The sequence below is a fragment of the Euprymna scolopes genome, chromosome 12 (assembly GCF_053919585.1).
Source record: "Euprymna scolopes isolate OS-2025 chromosome 12, ASM5391958v1, whole genome shotgun sequence".
NCBI lineage: Eukaryota > Metazoa > Mollusca > Cephalopoda > Sepiida > Sepiolidae > Euprymna > Euprymna scolopes.
The window spans coordinates 112,734,301-112,760,091 of NC_136493.1; the positions used below are offsets into that span (position 1 = coordinate 112,734,301).

At 33.6% G+C, this 25,791-nt stretch overlaps 1 long non-coding RNA gene across 1 annotated transcript; it reads left to right on the forward strand.

Moving 5' to 3' along the window:
* The first annotated feature begins 8,980 nt into the window (after window positions 1-8,980).
* LOC145291456 (uncharacterized) lies at window positions 8,981-24,798 on the forward strand. The gene is made up of 2 exons (XR_013869420.1): window positions 8,981-20,165; window positions 20,446-24,798. It is a non-coding gene; the product is annotated as an uncharacterized LOC145291456 (long non-coding RNA).
* The last annotated feature ends 993 nt before the right edge of the window (window positions 24,799-25,791 follow it).

Sequence of the window (25,791 nt, forward strand, 5' to 3'; positions counted from 1 at the left end):
CCGTCAAACTGAAGTAAATAATATTTAACAATAATTCCTATATTTACTGATTTAATATGTGAAAGATCTTTTGAAAAATAAATTTTTGCGAAAACCCAAATACTGTCTTCGGTAGTTTGTTTTCGTCCATATTTGCTTTCACCATTCCGGGTCTTCTTCATTGATATTAGCCTTCATAATATACCATTGACTTATTTACCAGCAATGCTTCAAGCAAACAACTACATTTCTCTTTTATAAAAAAAAAGTGTATGCTGAAACGAAAAATAATTACCATTATAAATAAATCATAAAACTTCATACTATTACTAATCATAATTGGAAAACTAAAATTTACCAATATAGACATGTAAACAGATGAGTTTTAATATATATATATATATATATATATATATATATATATATATATATATATATATATATATATATCATCGCTCGGTTTTTCTCCCCTCAGTGAGTTTGGAGACGCGCTCCTATTTTTGCGTCATTCGGTTTGACTTGTACAAAGACCACAATTTCCATCTTGAAATAACTTCCGTTAACTACCGTGGTCATACTTTGACTCAACAGCTGTCAATCATTCAGTGAGTTAACATAATGATTCATAACGACGTAAGCAAATGCCTAGGGTGTAAATATTAATACATGAAATGCCACTCTCTGTCCAACAACATCAGTTGGTAGCTCACAAAAAATGGTGTTAATCGTCTGAGGTTAAGGATGAAAATCAAAAACAAAACCATTATCTACCGTGTAGAATTAAATTATATATATATATATATATATATATATATATATATATATATATATATATTACGTTTCTGTATTTTTGAGATGAGGATTGGTTATATATATTATTATTCATCAGACTACTGTTCTCATCTTGAGTGTGATTTTCACAACGTTTCGGTCGATATAACCTCCGACCTCCCTCAGGTATATCTTGCCGACCTCGGGAATTTGGACGGAATTTCGAGCGGAGCCCTTTATTTACTTCACGGGGTAGCGTGCTCTGGTTCCGTCAGCCATGGCCGGAGAGAGGTCCTAAGTAATTCGCAAATATATATTTCGGTCACCGACACTGAGGATTGAACCTTCAACCTTCAGGAGAATATCACTTTTTACAATTGACCTTTCCCAGTACTCTAACCATTGCGCCAAGGGTCCTTACGGACAATTCAAATACGAATTTGAGGAGCCTTAAACCTACTTTTTATTTCTAGTTGTAAATATCACCATTTATTACTAATTATTACTTACTATATATTAATGTATATCTATCTCTATACTTATTACTGGTATATATTAATGTTTTTACTTATTACTTGTATATATTATTTTTTTTTACTTATTACTTTTATATATTATCTATTGTTTATAATTACTGATTCCCATATCGTATTGAGTTCTATACTAGGTCTACTTAGCAGTTTGTTATTCCTCAGTATATGTGCTGGTTCTTTCAGTCGTCTTACTCTCCACCGTTCTTCTCTGTCTATAATTTTTACTTCGTCCCATAGATATAATCAACCCAATCATCGGCAAATCTCCATCATACGTCAAGAACTCAGCTCACTTCGTGGAAATAATAAAAATGCTGCCATTCATTCCAACCAGATGGTGACTGTAGTGAGTCTGTTCACCAAAGTACCCATGGATGAGACTCTGACAGTGGTACGGGATAAGCTGACATCGGATGCCTCACTCAAAGATCGCACTTGCATCCCAATTGACAATATAATATAGATGTTGACCTTCTGTGTAGAAACTACATACTTCCTGATGTGATCTGATATATATCGACAGGAAGAAGGTCTGGCGATGGGATCACCATTGTCCCCGCTATTGGCCAATGCATACATGGAATACTTTGAGGAAATTGCATTAGGATCAACACCACTAAAGCCAACAATGTGGTTGCAATATGTAGATGACACATTCATAATCTGGCCCCATCAGGAAGATATTCAAACGTTACTAGACCATGTGAACTCGATCCGTCCAACTATACAGTTCACAATGGAAAAATAAAATAATAATAAATTATCGTTCCTTGATGTCCTGATAACTTGCACAGGACAGGGGTTTATGTCATCTGTATACCAAAAGCCAACTTTCAATGGACAGTATCGAAACTACAACTCCCACCATCCATATAATGTAAAGAAAGGAATCGTCCGTTGCTTACAACACCGAGCAAACGCAATATGTAATAACATCAGTACATATCAAAAGGATATGGACAGTTTAAGAGAAAACCTCCACCGAAACAACTATCCAGAGAGCATGACATCAGCTCCAGGAAATCTGGACCAGAAACAAAAGGACACAGCTCAGAAACTCATCACAGTTTGTATACTATATATGAAGTGCTTATCTGAAAAACTTCAATGAATATGTAATCCATATGACATCAGGACAGTATTCAGGGGTGATTCAACTCTCTGGGAACAGCTTGTGAGAGTCAAGCCCCCATACAGAAAAAATCATGACTAAGAACTGTGTATATCAAATTGCATGTAAATATGGAAAACTATACAGAGGTGAAACGTGTCGTCCGTTGAAAGTACATCGAAATGCCATAGTATGTGGAGAAACTGTAAAGTCAGGTATAGTTGACCATATCTGGAAAGAAGAGGGAAACCATCTACCAGTATGGGGCGAAGTAAAAATTATAGACAAAGAGGAACGGTGAAGAGTAAGACGACTAAAAGAAGCATCGCATATGCTGGGGAATAACCAACTGCTAAGTAGACCTAGTATAGAATTCAATGCACTATGGGAACCAGCAATTATAAAAACAATAGAAAATATATACAAGTAATAAGTAAAAAAATTAATATATACAAGTAATAAGTAAAAACATTAATATATACAAGTATTAAGTATAGATATAGATATACATTAATATATAGTAATAATTAGTAATAAATGGTGATATTTACAACTAGAAATAAAAAGTAGATTTAAGGCTCCTAAAATTTGTACTAGTGGTTAGATTACTGGGAAAAGTCAATTGTAAAAGTGATATTCTCCTGAAGGTTGAAGGTTCAATCCTCAGTGTGGACGACCGAAATATACATTTGCGAATTACTTAGGACGTATATCCGGTCATGTCTGACGGAACCAGAGCACACTACTCCCGTGAAGTAAATAAAGGGCTCCGCTCGAAATTCCGTCCAAATTCCCGAGGTCGACAAAAACATTCCCGAGTTCGACAAGATACACCTAAAGAAGGTCGGAGGTTATATCGACCGAAACATTGTGAAAATCACACTCAAGATGAGAACAGTAGTCCAATGAATAATAATACATATATATTTATATATATTGTTTATGTTTTGTATATATTTTAGCACTGATGAATGCCGATATTGAAGTAAAAGTAAAAACACTTATACAGCGAATCATATATACATCAGTACGGACCGAAACAATTGTTTGCTCTTATATATATATATATATGTGTGTGTGTGTGTGTGTGTGTGTGTGTGTGTGTGTGTGTGTGTGAGAGAGAGAGAGAGACAGTGAGAAAGAGAAGATGAAGAACGAAAGAAGGACAATATAAAAACATATTAATGCATCAAAAGAGGAGAGAAGGTGCTAGGTAGCTACATTAGGATCGAGAGAAAAAGTGGAATACATTTAAACTGTGGAGGGGGAGAAATAGGAGAACTGCCATAGAGGAAGAAAACTGCTGATATTACAAACTGGGAGAGAAACATTATACTTCGTAATACCCAGGTATAAAGAGTGAGCTATCTGCACCCCTAATTGATGTAACATCTAATATGACTAAACGATTAAATCTATATACATTAGTATGTATTTTATATTGTCGTTCTTGTATTCTTCACCCTTTGTATAAGCTTCAAATCAATTATCTCGATAAGTCCCTTTTGAAGAAATCATCTAATTCTTTCAACTCTCCTTTATATATATATATATATATATATATATATATATATATATATATATATATATATTTCTGTAGAAATATATATTCTTATAATATACATCAATCCTTATTTAAGAAGCTCAATGTATTTATAGAGCAATATAGAGAATAAATGACAAGAATTATAGATTCATTGATTGAAATAATAAGTAAGTGATTGATTTTACGCTACGAAACAGATACTGTCAAGAATTGTATAAGTCAACTGAATTAAAGGAATAAATTATAAGATGGTCTACATCATGATTTTTGGAATATAAATGGCATTTATTCTCTCTCTCTCTCTCTCTCTCTCTATATATATATATATATATATATATATATATATAGTAATTTATAAAATATATATGACGATTAAGCTACACTGAATATTCTGCGTTTATTCCACTATAGGATTCGTCAGGCTTATGCGCGAATTTTGTGGTTGCTTCTTGTTTTTATATATGTTGAGGATTTCTAGTTAGCCAATCAGCTTTCTAGTATCCACCGCGCCCCTTCCTATCAGCCAATGGGCATACATTTTATCGAACAAAGGATCTGTTTTAGAACTAGGTTAGTGGTTTAAGGTAGACGTTTTCCTTCCTTTTTTTGTATATATAAATATACCTATGTGTACACACACACATGCACATATATATACATATATATATATACATATATGTGTGATCGTTTATGTATATTCATGTTTATTTAATTTGTTTATTTGTTTGTTTTCTATTGTTATTGTTAGTTTTAAAGCTATTTTGTATCGCTATCCTAGAGTAAGTTTTATTTTGTGAACACAGTTGTTTGCTATTTCTCGTCTACAGTTTAATAGGTTCTTTTGAGGTTCTTTAAAGTACAGGATAGCAAATTTTTCATGGAGGCATAATTTACATGGGTCGTCTAAATCTGCACGTGGTAGCTTGTCTTATTATTTTCCATTCGACTACCGGCGAATGTCCGCTTTCTTTGAGTTCCCAGAATTTATTCGCTAGTGTTGTTTTTATACAGTGTTTTTTTATTTTTGAATGTACTTTTGTGGTCATAGTATCGGGTTTTGAAATCTAAGGAAGTCATGCCTATGTAATATTTCGTGTTATTCGTGTTTTCTTTCGCAAATATTGTTGCTTGATAAACTACGCTTTTTGTTAGGCATTTATTTTGGACTAGGCAAAGTGTGCGGTGTCTACAATTGCATTTATCTTGTTCGTTATTATTATTTCTATTTATGGTATGGTTGTCCGGGGTTGGTTTGTTATTATTATTATTATTATTATTATTATTATTATTATTATTATTATTATTATTTCTGCTAGTGTTGGTTTTATTTCTGTCATGGTGTCTACTTCTTTTATTGTTTATTTTGTTGTTGTTTACATTGTTTTCATTTAGTATTTTGTTATTATGTGCTTTAATTATCATCTCTAAATTTTCGCAACAACTGTAAGATAACTTCAACTTTTAAGATAAAAAAAAACTCCAACAAAGTCAAGGGAGAAAACTTTAAGAAAATCATACACAAAGAAATTAAAAAATTAGGCCTAAAAGCGGACGTATCAGCTAACATAAAAATAACAAACTTCCTGGACGTCACGTTAAACTTAGATAAAAACACATATGAACCATACTTAAAAGATAACGCTACTCCAATTTACGTAAACCCTAAGTCCAACCACCCACCATCAATTATAAAACACATTCCTAACTCGATCGTAAGTAGACTCAGTAATAACTCAAGCGATGAAAATGCATTTAACAGGTCAACCAATATCTACGAAACAGCCCTAAAAAATAGGGGATACAAAAATATCGATATCAAATATAAGCCGAAAATATATGCCGAATAGAAATTAATGAGACAAGCTACCACGTGCAGACATTTAGACGACCCATGTAAATTATTCCTCCATGAAAAATTTGCTATCCTGTACTTTAAAGAACCTCAAAAGAACCTATTAAACTGTAGACGAGAAATAGCAAACAACTGTGTTCACAAAATAAAACTTACTCTAGGATAGCGATACAAAATAGCTTTAAAACTAACAATAACACTAGAAAATAAACAAATAAATAAATTAAATAAACATGAATATACATAAACGATCACACATATATGTATATATATGTATATATATGTGCATGTGTGTGTGTACACATAGGTATATTTATATATATAAAAAAGGAAGGAAAACGTCTACCTTAAACCACTAACCTAGTTCTAAAACAGATCCCTTGTTCGATAAAATGTATGCCCATTGGCTGATAGGAAGGGGCGCGGTGGATACTAGAAAGCTGATTGGCTAACTAGAAATCCTCAACATATATAAAAACAAGAAGCAACCACAAAATTCGCGCATAAGCCTGACGAATCCTATAGTGGAATAAACGCAGAATATTCAGTGTAGCTTAATCGTCATATATATTTTATAAATTACTAACTAGCTCTACCTACGTATTGAGCACTTTTGAAGAAAATACTTAAAGTGTACGCATAAATCTATACTTTCGTATATTAGGTTTATGTGAGTAAATGAAGTAGTTATATATATATATACATATATAAATATATGCATATGTATGTACATATACATACATATATGTATATATATTTATATATATATATACATATATACATATATATATATATATATATATATATATATATATATATATATAAATGAGAAAAGCCACAGATTAGAAATCAAGTTAATTTTCCAGTCAGATATTATATTGAGGTAATACTTTCAGGACGATCCTAGCCAAAAGGTAAAACTCAATATATAAAAATAGTGCAATATATAAATTTAATGATTAAAGTTAAATTCTGTATCTGCGCACCCCCAACGACTCTGGATTTCTTCTAAACCTCAACATCAACGGATCTTCATATCGTAGAAGAGCACAACCATCTCATATGCCCTTCGAAATCATGGTATGGGACAACCAAATATTATGGATATATCGGATTACTCGATCACCTCTGATTTTCCCCTTAGATCAATACTCGTCCGACCTGGCAGTAATATTCAGGAAACTATTGAACTCATTCGGATAATAGACTGCCCAGGTTGTATGATATCCTTTTTCTATAACTTCTAGGAACCGTCTAAATAACTTTTAAATAACATTTTCAATATATGTGCTGAAAAACAAAATACTTGTTTATTCATAGCTGAACATTTTGCTAATTGCATTTCATTTCCTCTGATGATATGAGCCATTATTGAAAGTACATGGATTAAGGAAATAAATATAATTTTTCTCCATATATTCCTTGTTTCAAACAATAAATTCTTAACTTAAATATATGTGTATATGTTTTAATCTACAGAATTTAATTTAAATCATTATCGATATATATATATATGTGTGTGTGTGTGTGTGTATGTGTGTATATATATGTAATACACTGAGTTCGTGTAATTCAGTAATTTTTCATATACCAATGGTTGACTTAAGGATTAAGCTACAAAATTATCACATTTCATAATTGAGCATTAATATACTGTGTGTGCAAATTCAAGACTTCAAGACAATGTGTTGATGGCAACGAAAAGTGTATTTCATTTTACGTTACAATTGTATCAATGTCCAGTTCGACATGTATCATTTTTTGAATAGAAAGAAAAAAGGGGGGAATCCCTGACGGGAAAAGCATGCGAGAAACATTTACCTTGGTTGTGGTAACGGAAAAGCCCATATACATTGCCAAAAGTGTGCTTATTCATAAAGTCTGAAGAAATGCTGGTTTTTGAAAATTGTCAAACGATATAATGCTTGAAATTGTCGAACTAGACATTGAAACAGTTGTAACGTAAAATGAAATACATTTTTTGTTGCCATCAACACCTTGTCTTGATGTCATGAGTTTGCACACACAGTATATATATATATATATATATATATATATATATATATATATATATATATATATATATATATGCAGTAGAAAAGCAATAGAAAATTAGATTCCAGTGGGCATGCTTTTATTCCTTCTTTAAGGGATCCAGTTTTGTGGCCCGTTTCATTAACAATCAGACAAACAAAATACATACATTTTGGATTTTCTATTAGTGTGATCAATCAGAAATGTCGAAGGCATAAAAACATAAAATCCCTTTATATATGCTTTCATAAAGCATATATATATATATATATATATATATATATATATATATATATCCAGGTTCATTAAGAAAATATCATTCATGAATCAACGACGTATTCGATACTGATATAACTAGTATAACAAGTACACACTCTAAATATATCAATTTTACAAACGGATAAAGTAACAGATTAAGGAGAAATGAGAAAAGAAAAGTTAAAAGATAATACGAAAAAATCGTATTATTAAACGTAATCTGTACAAAAATTCCGTTTAAAACGGAAAGGGGGATAATCCTCAATTAATAACCTTTAATTTGGAGTTGCCTTCCCTTGCTTAATTTTCATCTAATTGTACGTGATAAATATACAGTAATACACTTGGGTAAGAATATCTAACAAAAACTAACTAAACGCCCAACTCCAACCTTCATCATATAAACTGTGACACCGGTGTAATACGATGGGATGGGGAGTCATTTGATCCCCACGGTGCGTTTTCTTCGGTCTCTTTTACTTCAATCATCTTCCTTGGCGGAACTGACTGGTGGGGTTTTATTGATTATGTTTCTTCTCAATAATCTCTAAATAAATAAATAGAAATAAATAAATAGAAATGAATGAATAGATAAATAGAAACAACAAAATAATTATACAGATGAGAATAGCTTGATTTTCATGTACATATATATGAACATTGGTGCATCCTTGGAATAAAAGCGAAAATCGAAAATCGAAATATTGAATTTCAATTAAAATCAATAGAGTCTACTTGTCTTGTTGAAACATCCAAAAACATCTAAAAAATACGAAAAATAAAAAAGTAGAAAATTTATCTTCTCTTCTTCTTCTATCTTCTTCTTCTATCTTCTTTCTTTCTATTTATTTATTTATTTATATATATATATATATATATATATATATATATATATATAAAATGAACTCATTTTTTCCCGTCTGATTTTGACATTAATAGGATTAAAAATCAAGATATTTCATGCAAATATAATATGCACAAACGACAGAACAATATCTGAGGTGTGTTATAGGCTTATTATTTCTCAAATTCCTCGATAATCTTAGATTTCTATACTTTTTCTGCTGAGAAGTCACGGCCAAAATCGGTTAAGATCAATGGAAGTGGTAAAATATTTTCTCTCTAATAAATTCCTCCTCCCCCTGCCACCACTTAACACCGTTTGGGGATCGTTCACAAGGAACAGTTGAGAAGAGAACACCGGTTTGGCTTCGTAGTTCTTTCATGTGAAGTTATTTAAAATCACTGAACTAAGCTGCAGTGCTCTGTGGCGTAGTGGTTAGCGTGCTGGACAATTCACATTATATTTTCACGTTCACGCCGACCTACCGTAGTCGTTTTTTTTTTTTTTTTTTCTTAAACAACTGGACTGGACTTTTCTTGGTGGCCGAACTGTTAACGTTGCAGATGTTTTTGTTTTTTTTCACACTTTATTTTCCTACTTTTACTCATGACTCCGGGTTTGATCCTTCCTACTTACCTACCATAACATTTTTTAAAACTCCCCCCCCGTCCCGGAAACAAACACTTGGGCAACGCCGGGTACCCCCGCTAGTTATTAATAAAAAAATAGTTTTATTAAAAATTACAAAGTATACTTCAAAAATAAACAGAATAAATGCAGTCTGTCTTATTATATTCCGCTCACACACACAAAAAATAAAAGCGTCACAATTAAATCGTGAAATTACATGGTTTATGTAAGAATGCAGTAATATGTTACTAATTTCGACATGACAATTAAGAAGATAACATTACTTTTAGTTGAAATTGATATGAAATTTAAGTAAATAACATTTTTTTTTTGTTTAATGGAAATTAAATCTTGCGATTTCTGATTTCCGTTCCTATTTCGAAGAAGCACCAGACAATTTTACGAATCTACTTTTAACATTGTGGAACCCGTGTTAGTGTTGGGTCGTTCAAGGTTTTGCGTAAAATTTCTAGAGTTAACATCCTTCCTCGGGCGACGCTGGGACAAGGGTCAGCTAGTAGAGAAAATCATTTTCCAAATCACGTCCCCTTTATTCAATTTCAATCTAATTATACGTAATCAATATATAATAATACACTTAGCTAAGAACATGTAAAAAATAGCTTGAAACAATATGAATTATTATTATTCAATCAATAGTTCTCACACAGGCAATCTCAAGTGTTTGGGTTAGGGTTAGGCTACACATTATAATTGAGTCTTAAAATCATTGGGAAGGGTATATATTCACATGTATAAAACGGCTCCACTCTATGTTCCATTAGCAATCCCAAAACCCAGCTGCCTTATTTGATGGTTCAAAGAGACACGATTCTTCCGAACAATTTGAAACATTCACTTACTGTATCAGTAAATGGAGAAGAAAATTATGTAAAAGGAAAAAAAGAAACGCCAAATAAAATATATGAAAAACTAACACAAAAGTTACTTGTAAAGGATATTTGATACAGATACAAATTATATAATAAAAACCTAAAAGAAATACCTGAGCAGAGCAGTATTCATAGTAAGATTGTCTAAAGCTTTCATAAGTTGGATAAAAAAGCACGTTAACTAAAAAAACTAGGAAACTAATGATCATGCACAATGTATTTGATCCCAAGGATGATACTGATCGACTATGTAAAAAGCAAAAGAAGTGAGAAGAAACCGGTAAGTATAGACGACTTTGTGAATGAGATTATAAAACTAAATAATACAAAATGCAAAAAGGCTGATGACACAAAAATGAACAATACAACGAATAGCAAAGTTGAAAACAAAATTTGAAAAACAAAATGAGAAGAAAAGCTGCCACATGAACAACTTATAAAACTGACCAAAGAAGCGATGCACAAAGACACACAGATATGGCTTACGAAAATGACACCTGAACAGAAAAACGAAATTGCTACTGACGACTGCACAAAACAGTGCGACGGAATGAACTATATAAAAGCCAAGATAATAATAATTTTTAACCCTACGTGGAAATTTGCAATAGATTTCCTGTTTTTACACACTCTTTTCAATATTGAAACACCGGCATCGATCGGTACCACGAGTAAGGTCTTTGAAGTTGAAAGGAGAGAAAATAGTGCTGTCCAGGTCAAGAGCAGAAAAATTGGAATGATGAAGATGGCATGTTATCGTTTAGCTTTTAGGAAAATTGTTTGTTATCAGTAATAAATCACTAAACGACTGGTGTGAGTGTGAAAATACGAATATAATGGGTAGTAGTTTTTTATCACAAAAATATCCTACGCCAGGTGCTTTTCATCTTTGGTGTAAAAGCCGCTCTTGAGCAGAAAAAAATGGTTTTAAATATTACAACACGGTGACATAATAATAATGAAGTTAACGATATAATAATAATAATAATAATAATAATAATAATAATAATAATAATAATAATAATAATAATAATAATAATAATAATAATAATTTACTCATGGTCACCTCCTTACAAAGCATATCGTCACTTGGACATAAGGGGCTACTATTTGGGGTCATGCCTAGGAAAGATTAACAAGATATTTGTTTATGCTACATTTAAACTTCTGCATATCAGTACAACCAGGAAAACAGGAAGGGAATTGCAAAGTCTAACTGTTCAAAGGAAGAAACTATAAGAATATTTCTATTCTAAATATTAGAATAGAAAGCTTTCTGGCATTTAGGGACATCAACAGTGAAGGAGGGAGATCTTATTGCTAAGCGGGTTTGTCAGGGATATGTACGTCGAGGGGGTACAAGTACAACGAGTTCATCAGAAAAAACTCCATAAAAATATTTGTAAAACAGGCACAGTGATGCAACATTGTGGCGATAGGACAGGGGCTGGAGCTTAGTTGGTAAAGTGGGACCGATTAGATTGACAACTCTTTTTTGAACTCTATCTAAGTGGTAGATGCACCAGCCCAGATGTGGCAACAATACTCCATGCATGGGCGAATGGTGGCCTTGTAGAGGTACAGGATACTTTCAGGTGTGAGTAGTTTTCTAGCTCGATAAAGGGAACACACTTTCTTTGCAGCAGCTGTTGCAATGTTATCAATGTATTTGTTCCAGTTTATATTGCCCGCAAATGTTAGGCCGAGGAGTTTGAAGGTACAGTTCTCATGTAGGATGCTTTTTTTCATGGATATAGGCGGTTGGAGAAGCGTCTTGTAATAATGATATTATTATTATTAATAATAATAATAATAATAATAATAATAATAATAATAATTAGTTAACATCATTTTTCTAAATATTTCAAGAGAACTTGTTCAATCATTGGCATAGCCTTCTCATTCGATACAGGAATAAGACTATAGAAACGTAAAGAAGTAAAGATAATTCCCATTGTAATTGGAACGCTTGGGACTATAAGCCTTTATAAATTGATATTCAGATTGACGAGACACTTTCTTTTTCAATTTTGCAAAAAGCTTACCTATTAGCAACGGCGAAAGTGTTAAGGTACAGCTTGAAGGATTTTATTGTTTTGGGTGTTTTTTTTTGTTTTGTTTTACTTGACTGTCACCGTTTATCAAGGCCAGTAGGCCACTCTAGGATAAGGGTTAATAAGTGTTAGGTAGTTGGTGACACAACTTCATGGTCTATAAAGTCAAATGCTTTTTGAATATAGAACAGCCGGCCATCGAGTAGTGATATACAGTGCAAGTTCAAGGGATATCTAAGGTCTTGTTACATTTTGTTTTAATCTTAATTGAGAGATCCCAGTAGTCGGAGCATCCTAGTGGAGACAAAACGGACGATGATCACAGTTCAATGCAAGTTGTCAGAAAAAGATCTAGAAGGCTTGCAAAATGACCATTAGGCTCTGTAATGCGAGTAGGTACGTCAACAATCTGGATCAGATCATAATCAAAGGAGAAATTATGACAGTAACCGCCCTTTATGATCTGTCTTGTTTGTGTGAACCAGCCATTCAACGTTGTAAACCTTGAACTCTTCACAGACGTAAAGGTTGACAGTGAGATGGGCAGATAGGATATGATCAATTCTCTTTGCGATGTTCTCAAAGATAGCTACTGCGTCGTTGTGAGGATGGCATAAGGTAAATATGAAACAGTGCTGTAAGGTAGTTTACGATCTCCTTGCCACAAGGGAAGCCATTCTTAATGTAGACACATATTTCAAGTCCATGGCGACCTTGAGGGTTAGGTTTAGCGAATAAGTTAGAATAGCTATTAATCTAGAAATTTTCTAAGGAAGCAATTGAGCTAATGCCAGTTTCACACACGTAAAACAGTTCTGGTTTGGTATTCTGTAATTGTATTCCAACGTCTGGAAGGTTGTAACGTAAACTCATGATATTGGAGAGGGAAACCTGGTAGTGGGGTTCTACGTTGGAAATTCGGTTTCTGGGTTTAATCTTTTTATGATGCGATTGAGAAGTTTTGTGGAAAAGGTCAGCAAAATTGATGGAAGAAAGGCATGGAGAGAAAGAAAGAGAAAGTCAGTGAAAGTATTCTTTTTTTAACAATAACGAGGAAAATCAAAGGAATTGACCTGATATTTAAGGAACATTTCAACTAAAAACATCCAAAAGTTGAGATTATTATAGAATAATAATAATAATAAGAAGAAGAAGAAGAAGAAGAACAACAACAACAACAATAACAACAACAATAACAACAACAACAATAACAACAACAAAAACAACAAATCTGCAAATCTGCATTGGAATTTGTGCAAAAATTATGGATCCAAATGACGGACAAGTGGTTCCAACATCACTCAGAAACAGTAGTGGAAAATAGGAGCGTTAAGATTCTATGAGATTTCATGGTTATATGAAACCAGATGTTGTAGTTGTGAGCAAAAAGACCAATGAATTTCATTTCTTGCCCAAACATCAACTCAACAGGCAAAAAAATGAGAAACTACGGATCTATCAGAAACTGAGGGTTGTGATTGCTAAGTTGTGGAATAAGAAAATTTCCACCATACTAATCATAATAAGTGCGTTTGGCTTAATTACAGATGAATCTTGAGAAAAAAATTGAACTTCTTGGGAATCAAGTACAACATCACCGTACTCCAGAAGTCAGTTCTGCTTGTCACAGCAAACGTGTTACGTCAGGTGCTTTCCATCTAATTGACTTTTTGACTATGCTCACCAGCTTTATAAAAGCCCGATCTTGAGTGAAAAAAACTGGTTTAAAACATCACAACACTTTGAAATTAACGAACATAATAATAATAATAATAATAATAATAATAATAATAATAATAATAATAATAATAATGACCATGCACAACGCACTACACCCGAGGGATGATTTTGACCGATTCTACGGATAGACAACAGGAGGGAACTGGTTAGCATAGAAGACTGTGTGAATGACTCCAACAAAAACTAGAAAAATGCAAAACACTGAAAGAATACTCATGGTAGTGAGAGATACTTAAAAAACAGAGGCAAAGGATTAGTCAAGAAAAGAAAATGGGAAGATTTATGAGGATGACAAAAGATGAAAATTATGAAAACACTTGGACATGGATGCGAAAAGATAAGTCGAGAAACTGAATCCCTAATAACTGCAGCACAAGATAACTCGATAAGAACCAACCACATCAAAGCAAAGATCGACAAAACACAAGAATTAGCAAATGCAGACTCTGTGGACAAAGAGACGAAACGATAAACCATATAGTCAGTGGATGCAGTAAACTGACCCAAAATGTATACAAGAACAGACACGACTAAGTGAGAAGGGTAGTAAGCTGAGAATTATGCAAACAACTGCATCTCGAACGCACAGACACGTGGTATAAACATAAGCCGACAACAGTACTTGAAAACGAGAATCACAAAATCCTATGGGACATGGACATACAAACTGACAAACCCATCCAAGCAAGAAGACCAGATGTTGTAATAATTAATAAGAAAGAAAAGCCCTGTAAACTCATAGACTTTGCTGTTCCAGCTGACCACAGATTGAATTTCAAAGAAAAGGAGAAACGGAGCAAATACACAGAGCTAGCCAGAGAGCTGAAAGGGATATGGAAGATGAAGAAAATTAAAATAATACCTATAATAATAGGAGTACTATGAACGATCCCGAAAAACTTTGAAAAAAGAATGGGAGAAATTGGAATCAAAGAAATAACTGGAAAAATACAACGAACAACAATCATGAAAACAGATGAACTATTAAGAAAACCCCTTGAATGTGGAGACTAACACAAAGGAGCAACAAGCGCGGGCCAAACAAACTGCTGAAAACTGAAACGCTACATGGAAACAAGTACACTGAAGCCGCATATTTATAAGTTCTCTAACCCCACCCCATCCCCCATTACCACATCACTGCCGCTCACAAAAAAAGAGTGAGGCCAAATAGCCAAACAGAGTCAAGGAGAAAGGAAAGACCGAGGAACTGACCAGACCTCCACCGGATAAGTGCAAAGAGAAATGGGACCTTGGGGAGGCTTAATGCCCCTCAAATTCCAGTGAAAACCAATGGCCACTGCCAACGAGAAATCAGTGGCAAGCAGCTGTTGCGATGATACAAATTTATTTGCAAATGTTATCGAAAGAGATGGAGATTACTGGATATCTGGGAAGACTTGTTGTCACTCAGCTTTCTGACTATTTTCATAATAGGGTATTTTCACCACAGGCTATTTTCACCACGGGTTATTTTCAAGGAGAGATCTTTGATGACCTGTGTGAAAACTCTTTGTGTGCTAATAATAATAATAATAATAATAATAATAATAATAATAATAATAATAGTAAAACTGACAATACTTACTCCTAAAACGCACACACATACATATACGTGATGTCATAATCCGTGTACAGTAAGCATAGAGTATTTTTTGCTTAAAACCATAACCTATAATGTATTTTACCAATAAAAACAATGCGTAAATGCATTCATCGTAATCACTTACTGTTCTTCTCTCTCCTCCTTTCTCTCTTTCTCTTTATATATATATATATATATATATATATATATATATGCCTCTCTTGTATAAAAATATAAAGTAATGTATTATTCTACTAATCACAAATATTTTTCTACGTACTCGTACTAACTATAAACGGTGCAAGCTAGATACAGATTAAAATTGAGATACCCAGAAATAAACAGCAACTATTACTACTACTACTGTTGCTGTTACTGATACTATTATCACTAATAATTATTAAAATAATAATAAAATAATAGTAATAATAATAATAGTAAAATCAATAAAATATGCCAAAACGAATGGAAAAGTGTGTCAATCGGTGCTTTCAACCTAACTGAATCAATTTCAGAAATAATTGGACACAAACTATTATCAGTCAATGAATTTGAGTATGAAAAAAAACATTTTAATGGGAAATGTTTTTTTTATTTAAATTCCATTTTTATTCTTGGAAAACTAAAAACGCGGCGTTATTTATTGTTTGCATAAATAGATTATTAAATTACCCAGTCAAAAACTAGGTTCGGTTGATAATTGGTCTGATTAAACCATTCGCGTTCTTTGTTTCCGATAAAATATCGCTTCCCAGCGCTTCTGTATGCATCATAAACAGCGTGTGCGTGTGTAATAGCAATGCTACAAACAACATCAGCTTAAAGAAACAAAAGTCTCTCTTCTACCAGCGCGAGGAAACTAGAAGGTGCAATAGGCGTGGCAATTTTTATGGAGAGTGGCGAGATAAGTCACGAGAAGTGGGGAGAGTTAATGAAAATAAAGGTTGCCAAACTTGAAGGGAAAGGAAGCGGCATTTTCCTCATGCTTTATCAGGAAATATGCGTATGAAAAAACTGTGATTAAGAAAAAATCCAGCAAAGAGTTCCGGTGCTGTAAGCTATAATTTTTCAAACAAGCTATTTCGGCAGAAAAATAACTAAACGCAAAGCCCTACACAACAGTATTCGAAATATATTGCCGACAATAGGTAATAGTTTATGTCTTAAAATGTTTTTTTATTAATACTATTATTGGCGTAGATAAAATTAATAAACTAGCGTGTGTTTAATAAGCCAGGTTTATATAAATAAATGAATAGCAAAATTCCTCACTTCATAGCATTATTTTATTATTTTTTCAATTTTTCAAACAAGCTATTTCGGCAGACAAATAACTAAATGCAAAGCCCTATAGAACAGTATGTGTTTAATATTCGAAATATATTGCCGACAATAGGGAATAGTTTATGTCTTAAGAAGTTTTTTTTTAATAATACTATTATTGGCGTGCATAAAATTAATAAACTAGCGTGTATTTAATCTGCGAAGTTTATATAAATAAATGAATAGCAAAATTCCTCACTTCGTAACATTATTTCATTATCTTTAGCCCTTAGTAAACTAAACAATCACGTGTCTACGATGATAACAGGCGAGGGTGTAAGCCCCCAATAGGGGATAAGCATATTGTTGCTGAAAATGTCAACAACAGGAAAAATATAATTCCAGCATAGGCTCAATTGTAGAGCTCACGCATCGAATTCTGTGGTTCTGATTTCGAATCTCGCTAGTTTTAACGACGCTGGTGATTCGTAAAAAACGACGAAACCTATGTCCAAGTTAATTACCCACACACACACACACACACACACACACACACACACACACACACACACACATATATATATATATATATATATATATATATATATATATATAAGGACTGTTCCAAAATTAATGCCTCCAATTTTTATTCCGCCCAAACTAATCAGAAGTGATTCCAAATTGCATTGTAATGATTACTGAATTTATGAATTCATAACCTGCATGTTTTATCTCTCTGTTGCAGATATTGATGGTGTGAAATGTTAAATAAACCTCTGTAATGGACGTGCGTCAGAAGCAGAGATGTGTCACTGAATTTCTCTATGCAGGAAAAAGTTTAATCTACTACCATTCACGGCGCCTATTGAACGTTTACAACGCAAGTTGATGTTAGCACAGTTAGGAGATGTGTTCGCTGATTTCAAAGTAGCGACAAAGATGTGAATGAAAAAGAGCGCTCTGGACTTTTACGACCGAAGCATCAAAAGAGGCTAGCAGAAATGCATTGAGAATGGTAGTGTCTATGTAGGAAAATAAATTCTGGAGAACAAAAGGTCTCTCGTTTTAATGGTACTATTCCTGTCTTCGTAGCCTGTCAGCGTTTTAGTTTTGGAGTTTAAAAAAATAGGATGCCTTACTTTTGTAGAACACAAAATAAAATAATGAAAAATAAAAATTTTACTTCATCAAAATTTCAAAACAAAGAATATAGTGAAAGATTGTCTTCGTGGAATAGAATTGTATTTTTTAACTTTTGATGAATTAATAATGGAAATGCTCATTTTTCAGCATTTTATTTTGTCAAATATATATATATATATATATATATATATATATATATATATATATATATATATATATATATATATATCGCAAAAACAAAAACGAATTACGTTTTGAATTCAATTATTTACGAAAGTGCATTTTTACCTAAATACGAATTGGGAATAATTTTCCCTTTAACCAATGTGGTACTCCCGACATATATATATTGTTTTTAAGATATAATTATCCTCTTACGATCGTTCCGTCTTCTACGACTCCTCAGAGTGACTGAATCTAGCGAGATTAGAAATCGGGACCCCACGGTAATGAGACTAAACCCCCTACCGCTCATTTATCTTGCACGACTGTTTGAATATATCGCGATTTATTTAGATGTTGTTTGTTTTTGTTTTTGCGATACGTTTTAAATGAATTCAATTATTTACGAAAGTGCATTTTTACCTAAATGCGAGTTGGGAATAATTTTCTCATAATTCAATTTGGTATCCCCACATGGGGAGCGGCCTATATATGATTTTTAAAATATAATTATCCACTGACACCAGCGAGATTCGAAATTGGGGCCCACGGTAAGGACCGTGAACTCTTACTGCTCGTCCATATCGCACGACTGTTTCAAAACGTATCAAAAAATAAAAACATATAAGTAAATCGCAATATATCCAAACAGTCGGGCGAGATCGACGAACAGTAAGAGTTCAGGCTCCTTGCCGTGAGGTTCCGATTTCGAATCTCGCTAGATTCAGCCACACCGATGAGTCGTAAACGATGAAACACATGTCAGTGGATAATTGTATTTTAAATATATATATATATATATATTTATATATATATATATATATATATATATATATATATATAACAGTATAGTTACATTCCCAGATCCAGATATTAACTTTTCATCCAAACATTTCGGTGGATTCTTTACAAATCCATTACGTTATGAAGAAACAAACGGTTATTAATGTCAATAACGTCTTATTTCGTGCATATACTCTTCAAGAAAATTAGAAATAATTTGCTTAGGTACAAAATATGCAGTAAGAAAAAGTTCAAAGAAGACTCAATATCGTGTGTTTGTTCCGGCAGCCACCTTTTTTCATTATATATATATATATATATATATATATATATATATATATATATATATATGTGTGTGTGTGTGTGTGTGTGTGTGTGTGTGTGTTCGTAAGAAAAAGTGGTGAAAGCAAGAAAAATTGATCATGAAAATAAAAATTGGATAAATTAGAATATTAATAATCACTCAAAAATTCAGAGATATCCTTAAGCAATGGATTTTCAAAGATAGACTCTTTTTATCAGAATAAATATTAGTAAAAACTGAAAATATGTTAAAACATATATATATATATGTATGTTATATATATATGTGTGTGTGTGTGTGTGTGTGTGTGTGTGAAACAAAAGACGATTTTTAACATAATAACAGATTAAATATCAATCCTTTAACTAAATAGTTAACAGATTAATAAATGAAATCCATGAAGTAAAAATAAAAATCTGGATTACAGTGTAGAACTACATATTCGTTACAACCTGGAAAATTAAACAACTGATCCAGAATACAAAAAAAAATATTAGAAGAAACTCACCAAGGTTTAACAAATCAATCTGGAACAAAAATCTAAATCCGATATCCGTTATGTTCTTTTTTAAGAGAGGTAGTGATTGATCAACACTAATGAGGAGCCTTGATTTAATATACTGTTCAAGCACTATCCATGGTAAACAACTGATGATTCCAGAAATAATATTAAGAATAATGTAAATTATTAGAAACAAGTTAATACATTGATTGCAAAAGATTAATTGACTTACAAGCGAAACAGTTTTCCAACGAAGGACTTGGGGTTAAACGTTTTCATTGGTTTTAAAGATTGAAAACTCTATAAAATTAATCATATATATATATATATATATATATATATATATATATATATATATATATATATTTGTATATCTATCTATCTATCTATCTATCTATATATATATATATATATATATATATATATATATATATATATACATACATATATATACGAAGATAAAGGACGGAGGAGAGAGCTACAAAGGTATTTTAATAAATGAGGTCATTTTTGCAATAAAACTACTGAGAGTAAAAAATATTTGCCTTTTTTTTTTCAAAATGTTTTTGTATTCTTTAACACATGATTGAAGCGATTTGCTAAAGCTTTTATGTTCTTGAATTTGTATGACGATGATTGATTAATCGCCTTAATTGTTTTTGTTTTGTTTTTGTTTCTTTGTTTTTTGCAACGTTTCGTCGATGGAACTGCAACGACTCGTGGCGTAGTAAATACAGATAAAGTACTTGGTAAAATTCAGTTGTAAGTTACACTTTTCCTGATGTCGAAGGTTCAATCCTCAATGCGGGCAACGCTCAAAATACAATTACGAATTACTTAGGTATTTTACCCAGTCATAACTGATGGAACAAGTGCATGCTACCCTGTGAATTAAATAAAGGTTTGTGTTTTAAATTCAGAGTCCTGAGTTCGACAGAAAGATGTGCGTGCTTGACACATACGCCTGAGCAAAGTCGAAGGTTACATCGACCGAAATCTTGCGAAAAATAGCACTCAATATGAGAAAAGTAGTAAGAAAAATACAAAAAAATATGCGATTCGGTAAAGGTTGCTTTTCAGTTCTACATCATTCGACAAACTTTCTTCCATGCAGAAATTCTCTAGTACGATCAAATAAATGGAAAATTGTTCTGGTTTGAAATGAGAATGTAGAAGGGTGAAGGATTTCATTTTTTTGGTGGAAATTGGAGGTCCCTGGGTTTATTGTTTGGCTTTCTTTTCTTTTTTTTTCGCTTGCTTAATTTCTGTTTAAGATTCCATTTTTAGTGCAAGTTCAGGTAAAGAATTGAATCGGAAGTGAGATATCTACTGGAACGGTAGAATGATTCCACTATTTTTCCAGCGACCTTGGTAACGGATTTGATGTATGTTCTCCATTTCAGATCAGGAGTGAAGGTCAGACGAAGAAACTTGTCAAAATATGGAGCGTCCTCAAGATGAAGGCCGTTCATTTCAATTGGTGCCAAAGCGTTGATGATGAAAAGAGAGAAACTTGGATCTAGATGCATTAAAATTAACCACCTTTTTCCTAATGCATCACGTGCTCAAAATCACACAGGAGAATCAGATAGATATTGGTCATTCCTGGCCTTTAAAGTGTTGCGGTAGATGGTATATATTTATACGTCTGTATAAATGTCTACGAATGATCTTAGAATGTGATTTGACAGATCATTGATGAGGATCAGGAAGAGATTTGGGCCCGGAATGGAACCTTGAGGGACTCCAGCATTAATACTGTGAGCTTCTGATTTCTGCTCATCAATCACTACGTTTGTAAACCTATCAAAGATAAATGATTTAATAATTGAGAAGACATTTCCACCTATTCTGTAGCTACAGATCTTATGTAGTAGACCTTTATGCTATACCTTGTGAAAAGCCTTTGATATATCAATTGCCCGACAAACCCGATGAGAACCAAACTGCCGCTCGGCTACTTAGAACTTGACGGACTGAGCATACAACCTTCTCGCGTTCTTTATTACATTTTACAGTGGTTGCCGACAGCTTTAGTTTCAGCACCTCTATTTCGCTGAACGCAGTGGAAAAAGTGGTTAATTTGCTCAATGGCGGCGACACTTTCCCGAGAGAACCACGGCTGGCAGTTAAGTTTTTGTTGGAATTTCTTGGCTATCTATACCGACAAATAACTATACAGTCAGGTCTGATAATATAGAGGACACGTTCATTTTAAACATCGAACGCAGACGTATATCTGATATAAATGTACGGAAGCTACCCCAGTCAGCCATAAAGTATCGATATACTGTATGATGGACAGGTACTTCTGATGACTTATTACATTTTGTTTTTATCTAAACTGAACGAACCGGGTCGTCAGAGGATCTCAGTGGCGACAGAAAAAAGGATGTACGCAGCTCTGGGTAAATAGAAATAAAAGGATCTAGGAGACTTACATACTGACCGGCAATGTTAGGCACAGGAGTGGGTTCATGAACAATCTTGAGTTAGGTCATAAGCAATGGAGAAATCATGATAGACCATCCTCTCATCATCCGTTTTGTTTGTGAACATTGAAAATACAACGGACGTGAATGTTAGCTGTGGGATGGGCAGACAAAAGAAGTCGTTTATATATTTGATTTTTTCTGAAATAAAACAGTCATGCTTTTCACAACAAATATATTTTCAAATGTTGTACTAGTATTTTATTTTCTTCAATTTATTCAACCAGAAGAATTCTTGCAAATGAAGGCGAAACGTTGAGGGATATATAACTTGGTTTGTTCCTTTTCCATCTTTCTACCTCGTCGGAATATTATTTCCATTATTCTCATCATATATCTATATGAATTTTTCATTCTTTCTCTAACTCCAGATATTTTTAAGAGATTCTAAAGGATATCTTACGGAACACCTTTTGGATTCTCTAATCGCGCCACCTATTGCAAAATTTTGGATATCACTGGATATTTACAACCATATATATTTGACTTTGCTGAGTTTTCCTTTCCACAAACGTATACTTTTCTTTCAATTATTTTTCTAGAATGTTTTCAAAAACGCCGGTATACTGTTTAAAGTTGAATACAATGAGTGGGCCGCGCCGGCAGTCGACGTAAAAAAAAAAGGTCCGGGAAAATCCGCGTTTGCGCCGACTTCTCGACCGGACTCAACGGGCCTAAAAGACTTCTACTTTCTATTACCCAACTCAGAAGAAGGGTTCACAAAATTAAATGGCGGCAATTTTTTTTAAAGATCGACCTGAGCGATGCTTATTTACAAATTCCTGTAAACAACAAAAGTACTAATCTCCTCTGTATTAATAACTATCGGGGTTTATACAGGTATGAAAGGCTCGCATTCGGGGTCAAGGTAGCACCTGCTATATTCCAGTAGGTCACGGATACCATGCTAGGCGACCTTGACATCGCCAGCGCATATTTAGACGACATCATTATAGCGAATAAAAGCAGGGAGAAACATGCAATCCATATCAAACAAGTATTCAGTCGAATTCAAAATCATGGGTTTAAAGCCAAAGAAGACAAATGTTAATTCTTTAAAAAAAAAAACTCAACTACCTCGAACATATCATTGATAAAGATGGCAGATGCCCATATTCGGGCAGAGCGACCGTTATTAGAGAGATGCCGGCACCAAAAAAAAACACAACTACAAAGCTTTTTAGGCTTGGTACATTATTATCAAGGGTTTATCCTCAACATGCACAAACTGCGCGCACCACTTAACCAATTACTAACGAAGTATAAACCTTGTGAATGGACATAAGGTTGCCAGACATCATTTCAAGAAATCAAAAAATCCTTACCTCAAAACTGTTCCTAACTCGGACTTGGATGTAATAGTAACTAGCGACGCTAGCCAGTATGACATTGTTGCATGCATGTTACATAGGATGCCGGATGGCTCAAAACAGCCAATCACTTTCGCATTCCGGACCCTACTTTCAGCGGAGAAAAATTATTCTCAGACCGAAAGAGAAGGATACGGCATCATTTTTGCAGTTTCAAAATTCCAACGAAGACATTTTTTTCTGAAAACCGCATCATAAACCGTTGATATTCATTTATTTTTTTAATCAAAAAAAGGAACTTCCCACATTCACGGCAAACCGGCTATTAAGATGGGGAACGATTATGCAAAATTACTATTGTACACTAGAATTTTTATTTGCAAAAGAAAAAAATACTGATTTCACATCTGGAGAAATAAGCTTGGGAGCGGGTGTTGTGGGGGAATCACCCTTTGAATGGACTCAATCACCGTCCATATATACCGGAACTCTTAAGGATCCCGCGTAGGGCTCAAGTTCCGGAGTTAACCTCGCGTGCTCGGTGCAACGCCAAACACTCTTTTCATTTTGTAGCCCTTTGTTTGTCTTTTTATTTATACACGTCCTGACTTACATCGTCGTTCTGTTTTTATTGTGGCTAATTCTGAGCCATAACAGTTACCTGGGGAAAACATTTTATATTGGCCAGTTAGAAGCAAGTGCAAAAAACTTGAGAATGAACCAAAACAAATATTGATTACATGGTACAAAAAAGTGACAAATTTTCGTAGAGACATGAATGCAAAACACGCTGGAGAGAACATATAAGTTACAGATATTGATTAGTTTACGTCATCCAACATCTGGTCATTTCGAAGAAAACGAACAATATATACCGAAACTCTTAAGGATCCCGGTGTGGGTTCTAGTTCCGAAGTTAACTTCGCGTGCTCGGTGGAATGAAAAACACTCTTTTCAATCTGTAACCCTTTGTTTTTCTTTTATTAATACATTATTAATACTTGTCTTACACCGTTATTCTGTTTTTATTGTAGCTAATTCAGAGCCATAACGTAAACATAAACTTCTAATTCTACATTTGAACGAAACGTTGCATTTTCTCAACCAGGGAAAAGTAGATAGCATTATCATTTGTGTCCTTGGCAGATTGGTATGAACGACTTCTGCGGCAATGATTAATAGGTAAACTGTTCGTTCTCAACTCGTCCATAATTGAGGCCTATATCTGATCTCATTACATTTGTGTCAATTATGAATGAAAAAGCTATCGATGGAATGGAGACCGCGATGTGCATTGCGAATTTACTGCGTCTACAGTCAACTAATGCATTTCCGTCTGTGTCACTGAGTACATGCTGGTAAGAACAACAACAAAAAAACATAACTTATCGTTATGTTTCGGAGAAATTCATTTTTCCTGCATTCCTCTTTAAGGGTTAGTGACCGAAAATAAATTTCTCGGAGATGGGAATATTTACTGTTGACACTACGTTCTATAACAGACACAAGGATAAAACTAATGAACACATATCTAAGGAAATTGCTAAAACTCTAGAGGAAGACTTCCAGTCTGTAGTGGAATGTGGTCATAACTGGTTGGTAACGTTCAATTCTGCCGAGGCTAATTATATTTCCTTTAATAATTACAAGAAACCTTCTCAATCACTGATGTCCATGGCTAATGATACATTGCCTAAAAGTACTTCCCTTAAGCTCCAAGGGTTAACACTCACAGACAATATGAACTTGTGGCAATTGCCAAGGCTGCTGTGAGGAAAGCGGGCTCTCTCTACCATGTTAAAAGGCTACGCACACCTGAGAGTATCCCGTACCTCTACAAGGCCACCATTCGCCCATGCATTATGTATTCTTACCACATCTAGGCTGGTATATCTCCTACTGGTTTTTCCTCCTAGACAGGGCTAAAAAAAAAGAGTTGCCAACCTAATATGTCCTAAACTATCAACTAAACTCCAAGCTCTGTCGCATCGTCGAAACGTGA